Here is a 5,779-nt window from a genome sequence, read left to right as displayed (position 1 = left end):
CTTTGTCATCCTTCTTAATTTCTTTGCCTCTGATTCGCCTGAGTGGTCACGTCAGCCTTTTGGTAGCTTTCATGTCGCCGATTTGTTTTCGCTCGCCTGAGTGGTCACGTCAGCCTTTTGGTAGCTTTCATGTCGCCGATTTGTTTTCGCTCAAGGACTTTGAAGCGACAGCACCAGAGCTAACTCTGACCAGCTGGGCACACACTGCCGTAATTGTCGGAGCGAGGATCACCTGCCATCAACTCAGTCAGTCAGTCAGTCAGTGCAACTTTATTGGTGCCCGAAAAAGGAATTAGGAAGTGGTGAAGAGCCCACTAAGGTTCCCCCTTACCCCCTCTCAGACGACGGCCAGGATCCCCTGGACCCTGGCGGCGTCTTCGGCCAGTCGGACTAAGTCTTCCTGGACCCGAGGGTTCGAGCTGAGCAGAGTGGTCTCCCAGCTCTCTTCATCTCTGAGCTGCGTGAGTAATTTATTCGCGCAAGCGCCCCTGTCTATGTTACTACACTCCCACACCATGTGTTTCAAGTTCGCCCTCTGCCCACAGAGTTTGCACGCGCCCGTGTACCTGTCCGGGTACCACCGATTTAGTAAAGCCGGACACGGATAGGTGTTCGTATGCAGACGTCTCCACACCGTGGACTCTCGTGGCGGGAGCCCATGTCGGCTCTCAGGCTCGACATGGGCTCCCGCGATTTGCGGCAATTATTGCGGATTTATTCGAATTTCTTCCAAAATCATGGTACCAGCGAACTCTTCAAGAGAAGCAGAATCGAGGGATACCTCATTTATTCCTGTGAGTAGATTTTCAAAACCAAATTTTTCCTCTTGAAGTCGCACCACTGGGAAGAAAAGCTAAGCCTCGTGAAACGAACAGGCGTCAACACCTGTGTGGCCGAGAGCAGCTAACGTTGAACCTAACCTTAGGTCTGACCGGGAGAACACCCGTTAGGCGCGGCGCGTATGAACAAAGATGACGCAAATTGCAGCGGAAAGGATATCTAATGAAATCGACATGCGGGACGAAGAAGACAAAGACGCGGAGAAAGTGACCGCGGAGTTCGATGAGGACAGCGGCAGGACCCTGGACCAAAACGGTCTGTGGGTTACAATCCTCAACGATCGCAGGAACGTTGAAAAAGAGAAGAAGAGAGCCGACGCGGCGGGATCAATGGGGCAAGCTACCAACGACCAACGATCGAGGGGAGGTGCTGGAGTTTCCCAGAGATGGAGAAGGCTTCCCCCACTCCCGGAGGACGAGGTCGTCTTCAGGCCGAGGGCAGGGATGAAGGTGGCATCATGGACGGACCGAGCCATATCGCAAGGCCTGGCGATGGCAAGCGTAATACCAACCAAGGAGTTCTACGCACACGTGACAATCCAGACGCAGTGGGCACAAAATCTAATCGTGGCAAGCACGGCGAGCGAAGACTTTGCATTGAAACTCCATGAGGTTACAAAGGTCCAGCTGCAGCCTACGACCTTCTACCATACCTCAAACCAATACCCGGAACAGTGAGAGGAGTGGTACACGGAATCGAGGCAGAGACGTGTGAGCGGGAGCTGATGGAACTACTGTCCGCGAAAGGACACAACAGAATGCGCGCAAGAATGCTAGGAAAGTCCAACTCGGCGCTGCTAACCTTTCAGGGGCCCCACGTGCCCTTCTATGTGAAGGTGGGCAGTGCATACACACGGTGCAGACCGCACAGGAGGTATGTGCAGTACTGCAAAGCCTGCGGCGAAGTAGGCCACTGACAGGACGTCTGCCCACACCCGGACACAAACCAGTGTCCAAGATGCGGGGAAAAGGTGAACCCAGAGGGCCATGAATGTCAACCCAGATGCAAGATATGTGACCAGTCACATAAGACGGCGAGCAAGGAGTGTAAAAGAAGGCTTAAGCCGGGGCCCCCACCTCTACACGTGAGAGAGAAGAACGCCAGTGGAAACCAACAAGTGACGTGGAACGCCGACACCAGGCAAAAGACGCAGCATACCCAGCACGAAGCATCAACGCTGGAAAGCGGTCGAGGCAGCCGGCCTCGATGGGTTGACCACACAGCTAGAAAAAACGACGATTTCCCACAGCTGGAGAGCAGGCGAGGGGACAAATGCGATAAGAACTGTGAGAAAATGATTGAGGAACTCAAAAGACAGAATGGGGAATTCCTTAGGCGGTTGGAGGAGAACGAGAGAAGAGCTCAGGCGAGAGAATTCGAGAGGAAGCTGCAGCAACTGATAGATAGATGCCCGGACAGTCGGTCCAAAGCCGACCAATGCAGCAGACACAGCAGGCTGCTCGAGTAGAGGTTCTGCACACTTCGGAGGAGAAGATCTTCGCGGAGTCTGACGGTAGTGAGTCGGCGCCACCGCCACTGAAGCGGAGGGCGCGCGTCACGGCGCGAGGGAGAAGAGAGGCACGCAAGGCTAGCATCGTGACGAAAAGCATGTTGGAGAGCGCGATCACGGGATGCATGGAAAGGATGCTAACCATGTTGCAGAGCCGCTGCTCGAGACTGGCACAAGGCACGTCGAACCTGTTCGACGCCTGGCCGCAATACACCAGAGTCACGGGTCTCTCGAGTTTATACAACTCGAGAAATTTTTGAAGCCAAACACATCGTCAGGAATTATAAAAACATTATCAGTTCACCATATTTGAACCTGACAGAAAAAGAAAACAATTTTCTAGGCGTCTATGAGATTGGTGCGCGTGATTCAGAAAACTCGGTAGTTCCAGACGTAGAAGAAGACAAAATATATAAAAACGAGTTGTCAGTCAGCGCGGTTCGTTTGAATGTTTTCTTTCGTTTTCGTGTGTAAGGAGTGAGTGTACTGTTGCAGTAGCGCGCTGTAGTACAGGCAGACTAATCTCCTGCTGTATAAACAACTGACGATTAATTCGTTCGTTGTAGTGTGTGTTAATATGAGCAACCAACTCGCCTAAGCTGCTACGTTAACAAAATATATATCACCAACAAGTTCATGTATCGCCATTAATATTTGTTTCCACCTTTCGAAAGATGCTAAAAGTGGGCATAAAATTAAATTTCAATTATTCCCTGATCGCTGTGGCATTTAGGGAAATGAAGTGATCGATCTGGCAGCCGAAAATGCTCACAATCTAAATGCCAAGACTGCAACTACTTTTACATAAGAAGACTCATTAAATTTGCTGACAAGGACATTGGGGCAAAGATCCCTGGCTACTTGTTTTAGAAACGCTCCTCAGAAGCACTGGACAAGATGGGACGTCGGATGGCGGAGTTGGAAGCCGACGTTGCGTTCTTCGGGATGTGTCTGTGGAAAAAGTATGTGGACCCGCTATTCTTCAAACAACTGGCCGCCTCCGGGATACCGTTGAAGGACAAGAGGAAGGTCATCAAAGCCTACAGGTCTGGAACAGGTCAACGGGTTCAAGACATCCGCAGCGCCTGTGACAGACTCTGAAATCTTCTTCTCGGAAAGAACTTCAGGAGGCATGGAGACTACCATCTTTGGAGCGCCGTCATGAGGACACATTTCGACCGTGCATGGTATGTCAAAAGAAGGCATGTTTTGGACAGTTTTAAGTTGTGGAATTCTCGGGGGGCAGAAGTAAATAAGTGTGTACAGGGGACAGGAAATTGTAAACAACAGCATTGTATAATTAACCCGGAAAATGTAGTGGTGTCAAAGAAATTGGAGGAGATCTTGGGTAGAAATCCGAAGTACTGTGTAAACGTTAAGCCGTCTAGAATCGGCGTGTTTTCTGACATACAGTCAATCGCCAGGGTTGTGGATAGTGAGGAGAAACTTGCGTTTGTCGAAGATGCGGCAGGGCGTATGGAAAAATTGATGGGAAACGCGTATCCCATCGATAGGAGGAATTTCAAGGATGTGAGAGCGGTGAAACAAGAGTTAGAAAGGAGTTCGTTAAAACTGTTGCAGACAGATAGAACAGGAAGGTTTGCAGTTTTGCCTGTACAGGCCTTTCAGAAGAAGTCGGAGGAAGCGTTGGGATCATTGTTTAATGAATGGAAGGGCAATATCGGGAAGCTGAGGAAGAGCATTTGCAAGGTTTTTCAGGAGGAAAGCATGGAAGAGGTAGCGAAAAGCGTTTTGAAACCGTTGCGTTCAACGCTCAACCTTAAATTCTTTTTGAAGGATCATAAGATTGAAATGCCCTTACGTACCGTTGTTAACGAAAATGGGACGTGGCAGAAGGTGGTCTCATGCTTCTTACTGCGGGGTTTGAAGTTAGCTAATTTGGAGAAGTCAATTGCCTTAAAGAACTCTAGTGAGTTGATTGAAGTAATGGAAAAGTTTCACGGAAGGAAGTGCGCGGTATTCTCCATGGACATCAAGAACCTATATTACTCTTTAGAGAAAAGCAGACTAATGAATAAAGTGAGGATCCCCTTGGAAGGGAACCTTATTGAGTTTCAATCAGGAACAGGAATGGCGGTGGATAGTTTTCTTTCGGTGCTAGACCTTTATTTAAAGTCAACGGTATTGGAATACGAAGCTCGCAATTTTGTGCAAAAAGAGGGAGTCTGTATAGGTTCGTCTGTAGCGCCTTTGTTAGCGGAAATTTACTTAAACACGGTGGAACAGCAAGTGTATGACAAGGTAGAAGAGTTGTCTCCAAAGTGTTTTGTGAAAAGGTTTGTGGATGATATTTTAGTTTGCTCTGTTCAGGAAGGATTGGACCAAGTTTTAGAACAAGTAGTAAGGTCAGCGGCGCCAGAGTTGAGATTCACGTTAGAGAGGCCAAGGGGCGAGGTCCTGCAATTTCTCGACCTGCGTTGACATTTGGAACGAGGTCTTTGTTGGGAGTATGGGAAGGAAAACCCAAAACCAGTTCTGTCAAAGAGTAGCTGTCACTCGAAAAATGTAAAAGCCGGGGTAGTCAGATCTTTGATTAGTAATGCTTTGGTGAGATCATGCATGCATTTCGGACCGGAGGCACTAAAAAAACAGTAGGAAAGACTGGTAATGGCAGGATATGGGGAAGAGTACATCAAAAGGCAGATTGCCCTGCAGTGCAGGGAGAAAAAGGGGAAGACGCAAGAAATCAGGAATAGGTACGCTGTGATTCCGTATTTTCACGAGGTGTCCCACAATCTTAGAGCATGTGCAAAAAAAATATGGCGTGGATGTCGTATTCAGCACGGATTTTAGGTTAGATAGATTGACACCTTTTGAAACGGTTCAGAGGGGCTGTCAGAAGGCGCATAGGGAAAAGTCGGTGCCGTGTAGCGTAGGCGTGGTGTATGAGGTTCCTTTGGCGTGTGGTTTTAAGTATGTAGGCCAAACCTCTCGGTGTTTGAACGATCGTTTAGCAGAACACAAAAGGAATGTTGAAAATAATGCAGCAAAATCGGGGTTGGCTAAGTATCTGGAGGAGTGTAGAAACTGCACAACGGATTGGTCTGGAACGGATGTAGTTGTTAAGGAAAGCAACGATGTTAAAAGGGTGGTAAGAGAAACAATTAGGATTAGATCGTTGGGAAATTGCATTAGTCAACCTTCCATGCAAATAGGGAACCGCTGCAAGCAATTTTTTTAGTTTTAAGTTTTTTTGTTTTGTTTTTTTTTATTCTGAAAGGCTTTTTTGGTGTGTATTGTCTGTGGTGTGTACTGGTGTGTATTGTCTGTTTTCTATAATTTTGGAGGTGACCAGTTTTGAGTAGGATGTTGTTGTGGGCTGTTGTCCGGTTTATTGTGAGGACACAAAAGAGTTGTTTGAAGTCTTTGTGAGGCATATCTTCTGCTAGAACCTTTTCACTTGGAAAC

General features: G+C 48.1%; 1 pseudogene; it reads left to right on the top strand.

Annotated features, from left to right (window-relative positions):
• The first annotated feature begins 3,247 nt into the window (after nt 1–3,247).
• Nucleotides 3,248–4,922, top strand: LOC121837074 (annotated as a pseudogene).
• The last annotated feature ends 857 nt before the right edge of the window (nt 4,923–5,779 follow it).

Source organism: Ixodes scapularis, unplaced genomic scaffold (assembly GCF_016920785.2).
Source record: "Ixodes scapularis isolate PalLabHiFi unplaced genomic scaffold, ASM1692078v2 PGA_scaffold3__209_contigs__length_174095766, whole genome shotgun sequence".
Classification (NCBI taxonomy): domain Eukaryota; kingdom Metazoa; phylum Arthropoda; class Arachnida; order Ixodida; family Ixodidae; genus Ixodes; species Ixodes scapularis.
The sequence above is the reverse complement of the archived record's forward strand: the minus strand, read 5'-3'. Positions and strand labels throughout refer to the sequence as shown.